This window comes from Triturus cristatus, chromosome 2_2 (assembly GCF_964204655.1).
Source record: "Triturus cristatus chromosome 2_2, aTriCri1.1, whole genome shotgun sequence".
Taxonomy (NCBI): Eukaryota; Metazoa; Chordata; class Amphibia; order Caudata; family Salamandridae; genus Triturus; species Triturus cristatus.
The window spans coordinates 519,469,823-519,478,362 of NC_140582.1; the positions used below are offsets into that span (position 1 = coordinate 519,469,823).

At 40.8% G+C, this 8,540-nt stretch overlaps 1 long non-coding RNA gene across 1 annotated transcript; it reads left to right on the forward strand.

The window, feature by feature from the left end:
- Window positions 1-509: 509 nt before the first annotated feature.
- Window positions 510-5,606, forward strand: LOC146862450 (uncharacterized). The gene is made up of 4 exons (XR_014978451.1): window positions 510-737; window positions 3,369-3,479; window positions 3,696-3,764; window positions 4,220-5,606. It is a non-coding gene; the product is annotated as an uncharacterized LOC146862450 (long non-coding RNA).
- The last annotated feature ends 2,934 nt before the right edge of the window (window positions 5,607-8,540 follow it).

Consider the following 8,540-nt stretch of genomic DNA (forward strand, 5'->3'; position numbering starts at 1 on the left):
AGCTCTACCCTCGAAAGTAGCAAATTATATTTATCCTAGGTGAAGTCTAATTTCTAGACAGCACATTACTCAAAATATTATATGTTAAGCTGGAAAACGGTCAGTCATCTTTAAAGCACAACACTTCTCTTTTTGTTTGTGCCGTTTTGCCAAACGTCAAAAATAATTTTATCACGGATATGACGGCGTTTCGGTTGAATCCTTTGCTGTCATTGTCTAATCTAAAAGGGCACGCTTGTGGCAGGCGCTTGCTGTTTACGGCAAAGCTGCATACTGATCGTATTGAAAACTTTCAGAAACATTAAAACTACGTGGCATTCTGCCAACACCATCGTTAAACTCCCTTTACCTTACCTTCGGAAATTCCGGTTGTACACGTACTAGTGGTTGCCATTCATACATAACACGTGTTTCTGCCTATTGTGCAAAAGACATAAATAACTCTCATTTAAGGTCAAAGGAAGGCAAGCAAGCCATCCTCCATTTCAGCAGATGGGATGGTGTATTCTATGGCAAAGGTATTCCTCCATTATTAAGAGACAGCCCGGAGCACAGACAAAACAGGAGGACTTTACTCCTATGATTGTCCGTGGATGCAGCTTTAGGAAACAATCAGGAAGCCCGTTCCCAATCTTCTTGAGTCTTTGCTTGAGTTCCTGTCTTTCAGTGACAGAGACCGGTCTCCTTGATGCTGGATGTCCTCTGCATGCTGGTTGACTGAAAAACTTATGCTGCCCGTAAGTTACCTTGGAAGAATTTCCCTTTCTGGAAAAATGGTAAATGGAGAGCAAAAACTGAGCGGTAGACTGTTTATGGAGATACAGCATCAGAGGCGCAACTAGAGCCAAATTTCGGGGGGGGGGGGGGGGGGGGGCTAAGAAAAAATTTCGGGGGGGGGGGCTGAACTTTAAGCAATAGGCAGAGTGGAGCTGCAGGGGCTCTTAGAAGGGGTGAAACAAACAACAGCGAGGCCTCATTAACATGCAAATGGTCTTTTAAAGACCTGTGAAGTGCTCGGGTGTGGCTGTGTGTGTGCCCGGAAGCTGTCTCAGCCCGGGCTGCCACACACGAGGGGGGGGGGGGGGCTGAAGCCCTTTGAGTCCAATGGGTGTTGCGCGCCTGTACAGCATGCAGGGAAAAGCGCAAACACTATTGTTATCAAGGGCGGCGTTAAAAAATTTCGCCGGTTTAGCGGCAGAAAATTGCCGCAAAACCGGCGATAATGGGCTTGATAATATGCTCTATGGAACTCCCATAGAAGCCCATGTTCTGGTGTGAACATGGGCTTCTATGCGAATTCTCCAGAGCATATTATCAAGCCCATTATCGCCGCGTTAGCGGCAGTTTTCTGCCGCTAAACCGGCGATAATGTTAACGCCGTCCTTGTTAATATGCCCCCAAGTGCCTGGTTGTTCGAATCTGTCTGTCTGCCTGCCTGCCTGCCTGCCTGCCTGTCTGTCTGTCTGTCTACCTACCTACTCTTCCATCCATCCATCCTATTTGTCTTCACATGAACTGCACTTTCATAGCTGTGAGGGTATTACGAGTCACCGCTATAATTTTGGCAGACAATCTGTTTTGAACAGACATTTTCTCATACCAGTAAGCTCAGGTGATCAGGTCTCCAAATATGTATACAGCCCAACCCGTGCATCGGCAAGATTTCGTTGATTCAAATTACGAAAGGCTGCTGCAGGCCGAAGTAAAACAGGTGGGGGTTCAACAGGGGACGTCGGTTCATCAGAGTTCAGCTCAGCTCAGCTGAGTTCGTTCAAGTTTATTTCAGCTGTGTTCAAAAGAGTCGTGTTGTCAATGCGCAGCAGTGTCGAGCTCAGCTCCAGCGTTGTAAGCAGCAGTAACTCTCCCCCTTTCAAATATAGCTGTTTTTCTCAGCTGTAATTTGCTCTTAAATGCAGTGAAAGCAGGCTACCCCGTGGCCTGAAAAAACTGATTCCGAAAGTGCAAATGGTGATTGTGATTTTAGTGAAAAACAAGTTGGTGAAACAGAATCTGACAACCCCTTTCTGATGCACCGGAAAATTGAAGTTGGATGACATACACCAAATTGATTAAACCTACTTAGTGAAGGTTTGGATAACTTTGTGTAATCCCCATGTGAGGGCTGTTTCTGCCGCAGAGACACACGGTGCCCTATCTGCTTCCTCCTTTCTGGTGACTCCTCACTTTTCATCATCATATCAGGAGCCGTTGTATATACGGTGCACTTTCCTAGTTTGTGTCACAACACACCTTTCATAAGGTGTACTGGGCCCAAACAGGGAAAATGTGCCCTTATATACGGAAAACGCTGCACTAGGGCAGCCGCGAATTGGCGCTGCTCTGGGGGCAGCACATTCAAGTGAAATTCGGAGCAACTGCTTAAAAGCGGCTCTGTGTTTCACAGCGCAGGCAGAGAGAGAGAGGGATCCCCCAACAGGCGCATGCACTGAGTGTGTGCATGCACCTGCAGGGGGCTGTACAGTGGGTCCATGGGACCCACTTTCTCACCCCAGGGGGCTGCCTTTAGAAGGCGCACTAAAAGTGATCTAACTTTTTGCGCCCATGTTGATAATATGGCGTGGGTGCAAAGGCAAAGTGATTTCCTCATTCACATGGGGGTGTGATGCCCTCTCATGACAGCCATGGCACCACATATGCACCAGTACTATCTGTATTACAGAAGGGGGTGCACAAACCTTTGCAGCCCGTTATGTAACTCCATTGTCCGATGGAGGCCACACAGTGGGTGCACATTCTTGTTGTGCCCCCCCAGGACGCGGTGTATAATATGGCTTCTGATGGCTAGAGGAGAACTACATCCTCATTTGTTTGTCTATATCTTGAAAAATATTTTTACTGACATTTTGTGGGAAGACTGTTCATTCACATGCCTGTCGGAAAAGGGTGTTGGAATTCTCTGCTTAGCCTTCTTATTGTTGGAATAGGGGACTGCTGCTATCCTTTTGTGTCCACCCTCAGCTGCAAGAAGATCAGGCTGGAGATGTGTGGGTCAGCGGATGATGTACCAATGTCATCGATGGTTGCTGGATTTGCCAAGTTTCTGCTGAGGTTGCTGAACTTAAAGCTGGTGTGTGTGCATGTGTGTGTGTGCATACTAGTAACTATAATAGCCCATAAATTATGCTATAAGAAGGGGACGGGGAGAAGCTACTGCTGTAATCTGTAAAACTGTATTAGCAGGTCCCTCTCCCCTGTCACGTGGTAACATAGGCCCCCTGCTGAGCCTTGGAAGGCTGAGTTGCCATTGATCTAGACCTATGTAACTTGTCACTGCACGTACTTGATCACATGCGTATGTGTTTGTTTGATATATATAAAGGAGCTTTGTCCTTACCTTTATTTTTTAGATCCGGATAATAGCGATGACCTAAAAGCTATTTAAAGATACATCTTCCTACGTATAGGACATTCATCAATTTTAAAAACAGATTTAATAATACTATCGAACATGGCTTAAGGTATGGAACAAGTTCAATAATATTGGAATTTGGTATAAAGAACATTGCGATTGACTTGGCGTGATTAATTATTTTTAAAGGACTTTAAATAAGAGATTTGGAAATTGGGCCGATCTTTGTGTTTGCATATTAACACTGATGCAATGTTATACAATTGATTGTATGAAATATGACTGTTGACTATATGTAATTATTGCAATATATATATTCCTGTAGAAAGAAAGGCGAGGTAAAACCAGCGTATTGAAAATCATTCAAATACTGATAAGAAAATCATCTGCTGAGGTATTGAAATTATATTTGAATTTGCACATAAATGTGAAATGCAAAAAACACTTGATGATGGATGAGGCTATATTGTGGTTAAGGATAAAAGGAATGTAATATAGGACCTCTCCTTTCTTACACAAGCAAGCTGCATGAGCATTTATTTTTATTGAAAAAATAGGAAGAAATTAAATGTGTGGTGTGTCAACATGGTCCTTTTATTAATCTTTTGACAGTACTCTATGAGTTTCCCATACTGTCTAAATTTCTGTACCAACACACTGATTACCACTGAAGGACTATGTGCCTGGTGAATTGGATTCATGAAACTTTGGAAATGTAAAAATTGGCATTGAGTCAATATATCTGCATTTGTCACTTTGTTTGTCTTTTAAAAAAATGGTTAAAAAAAGAGAAAAACAAGCTTTTATTATAATAAAGTTTTTTAACAACAGTTATTATTTATGTTGTAGCCCTGAAGAAGTCCTTAAACAGGACGAAACGCGTTGGCTACTAGAAGAAAGGATATGAAAATAAAGAACAATCTAAAAATACACAAATTTGATGGACTTGTATTCTTCATATGTGTGCGGATCAAAATTCCTTATATTGTTTTGAGTGAAAGTTTTCTTCCACTTTTTGGGAAGCGGAGGGGTCTTGCTTCTCTGATCCTTGCACCATACGTTTACTGATATTCCCGAGACAGGGATAAGTGCTGTACCTATATCCTAGACCTCTTTTGTAAATCCTTTGCTGTTTTTGGATAACTTGCACTATTCTTCTGGGATCTATACAATTGATATCAAGTATGAATTTTGAAGACAATCGGGAGGCCATGCTTGGCGATTTATTTAATAAAAATCCAGGCACGACAGTTAACACTAATTTGAGGGTCCCTGGTAATGAGGGCCTCAAAGATAAATTTATCAGACTTGAACGTCTAAGGAAACAGGAACTTAGCAAATGGTGGGATGGGAACACCATGCGCAAGTACCTGGAGAACAGGAGAATCCCAAGAGGATTACGTATACTAATTTTTCCCAACTTTGAAGATCTTGATGCTGACTTACTGAAGGATTGGGAGGAGGCACTGTATGATGCATCCTACAAGATGATGGAACTACTAGTTAAGAATGCAGAAAGGAAAGTAGCTAAACTAAGGGAAGAGATTGATAAACTAGAGAGAGAGAGATTAAAGACTTGAAACTGGATGATGCAACAAAGAAAAACTATGAAATTTTGAAAAATGAGCTGGCCAGTTACCAAACCTATTTGAGGGATAAGAAACAGAAAAAAATTATCAGAGATGAAGGCGATTACTCAAAGGGGAGGATATTCACCTTTGCAAGGAAATACGATGAGATTCCGAACAGACAAGATAATACCAACTTAAATAGATCTAGAGGTCACAGTGCTACATCAAGTGATGTCTCTCTCTCCTCAATTGAGAGTGATCGTAGTGGAGCTACAGGAACAGATATTCCAGAACATCAAACTTCCATTTTTTTAAGGGAAGTTCAGAGATATCGATTGGGCAACAAAAAGAAACCCATGGGAAGAGGAGAACCAGGAGGGGTGGACGGAAACATAAAAGCAGGCGTCCAAACCAGACAGCAAACGAAATACAATCAGAACAGGAGATAGCCCATCTGATAGGCAATGATATTCCTCAAACAGCAAATGATAATGACAAAAATAATTTGAAAATTGTTAACTTGTCTAAACGTACTTTGTCTATAATGGAAGAAAATGTGCTAATGAAAGGTTTGAACTTCTGCATGTCTGAAAAATGTGATTTCACGAATGCTCACATTGATTTGTTCAAATTTGTCCGGAAAGTAAAATTAAAACAATTCTTTCAAGAAAGACAAATGAACCAAAGTGTAATACCTAATATTTTTGATACAATTGCAGAGTCTTTGCTTTCCATTAAAGAGGTCAATACGATTCACACATTGTTGACTTTGGAAGATGAGAATATGCCTGATGATATCAGAGTGACAGCAGATGATTTGAACATTGAGGAAGATTTCACATTAGATAGTGGTTTGAGACCTACATCTAAATTCATTCCTCCATCAGGTAACAACTTAGCAATAGATAAATTCTATGAAAGGGTCACTGCTGATCTTTACTTATTGGAAGACAAGTTTCTAAACAACAAATTATACACCTGTCCCCCCAATCTCTCTAAAAAAGAGAAAGAGACTTTGTCTGATCTCCGTAATGATGACAATATTGTCATACGTGAGGCAGACAAAGGGGGTAATGTTGTAGTTTTAAACAAAGAGGATTATCTGGGCGAACTTTTAAGGCAATTAAACAATGAGGTTTGCTATGAGAAATTGAGGGGCAATCCGATTCCGGAAATTGAAAATGACATAAACATACACTTAAGGGAATGGCATGAGACATGCCTTCTATCGGATAGGGAGTATGAGTATCTAAAAGCAAATAACTCAAGGTTTCCATGCATCTACTCACTCCCTAAAATTCATAAGACGCTTATAAATCCTCCTGGGAGGCCAATTATCTCTGGAAATGGGAGCCCAACAGAACATCTATCAGAATATTTGGATGGGTTCTTACAGCCACATGTGAAAAATCTGCCATCCTACTTGAGAGATAGTGGTGATGTCTTGGACAAATTAGAGGACTTTAGCTGGGACAGTGATGACTTGTTATTTGTCACTATGGACGTTGAAAGTCTTTATACCTGTATCCAGCTGAAAAATGGGCTGGAAGCCCTAAGATTTTTTCTGCACAGAAGAAGTGCAAGTCACTTAGATCACACCCAAATGTTAATAAAAATGGCAGAATTGATACTCACGAACAATGTCTTTCTGCATGATGGAACATGGTTTCTGCAGAAACAAGGTACAGCGATGGGTTCGAGGTTTGCTCCATCTTATGCAAACCTTTTTATGGGTTTGTATGAGGTGGAGCAGACCTTTGGAAGAGGGGCCCATGCCTGGTTGGATAAAATCATCTTTTATGGTCGTTACATCGACGACATTCTGATGATTTGGAACGGAAGTGCTGAAAGCCTCAAAGAATATCATGCTTATCTCAACAACAACAGATTTAATGTCAAGCTCACTATTGCCTATAGTGAACGGGGTATTGACTTTCTTGACCTCAATTTGTACGTTAAACTTGGAAAAATCGAGAGTAAGATTTTTAAAAAAACCTACAGCATGCAATAGTGTGCTTCATGCCTTGAGCTTCCATCCACGGAATACCATCACTGCCATACCCTATGGTGAGATGGTTCGAGCCCGTAGAAACTGCAGTGAAGAAATCGAATTTGCACGCACTGTGAACAATATTAAATCGAATTTCACAGCTCGGGGTTATGATCGTGAATGTTTAGAAAAGGCAGAGAGAAAAGTCAAAAAACTTGACAGAAAACAAACACTAAAGGGCAATGTGCATAAAATGGATGGTAAAAAGAAAGGCATGGAACAAGAGAAGAATGTTTTATTTATCACACAGTATAATCAACACAGTAACCATGTTTACAATGTATTGAGGAAGAATTGGTCTTTGCTAAATCTAGATCCAAGTATCTCTAATATTGTGTCAAGTAAACCTAAGGTTGTCTATCGAAAGGGTTTCACTATCAAACAGAAGCTCTGTCCCAGTTATGTAAAAACAATGGATACAGATAAGACTCTGGTCACGTGGTTACCTAGTAAACCAGATGGCTTTTTTGTGTGCGGCAATTGTTCAGTTTGCAAAATAGGTAAGAATAGAACCAGTGAATTCTCATATAATACAAACAAAACATATAAAATCATGTCATTCATTAACTGTAATACGACCTACACCATTTACATTATAGGCTGTGCTTGTGGCAAGATCTATGTGGGAAGTAGTATATGTTGCCTTAAGGTAAGGGTACAAGAACACCTACGGGCAATAAAAAATATGGATGAAAGATACTCAGTTGCGATGCACATAAAAAATGACCATCCTGAAAATAAAAACATCTGGTTTCATGCAATAGAACATGTACTTGTAGGTGAAAGAGGGGGGAATAGAGAACTTCTCCTCAGACAGAAGGAGGCAAAATGGATTTGTGTCTTGAGGACTATGCATCAGGGACTGAATGTCAATTCAGAAATGCATTATTTTCTATAGGACTGAAATTGCACTTCTTACCCAACTCTGGTAATATGTTGTTTTGTTGTTTTGCCATAAGAATGTATATGCCTAAAAGTACTTTTGTATATGTTTTCCATTTTGACCAACTCTGGTAATATGTTGTTTTGCCATAAGAACGTACATGCCTAAAAGTACTTTTGTATATGTTTTCCATTTTATTTATGCCGATATTGATGAACCCATGGACAGGATAATTTTGATGATGCTTGGGATAGTTTTTACAATACCAACTGAAATGTGGGGATATTTCATTAAATATATCCTCAGGGTGATGTTGGAGCTATGCCTAGAATTCAAGGCGACATAGAGAAGTTCGAACCAGGTAGGGTTTGTAAGTATATGGAATCGCGAGTGATATAGAGGCTTATAAGCGGTTGTGTTGCCATGGGATATCACTATGACCATAATTTTGGAGAGAGAGTTGTGTCATGAGCTCTCTGTAATGTACTCTTTGACATGATTTTGGGTGTCGAAAAACAGGGGTGGTTTTGTTGAATAGCGATGTGTTCGCAAATTTACCCATACTTTGCCCTTTGGGCACCGTTCTGTACATAGTATCAGGTGCCGAGTGCATATTGGAGGCTGATCTGTTGGATCGGACATGATTGTTTAGATTTGATAGTCGGT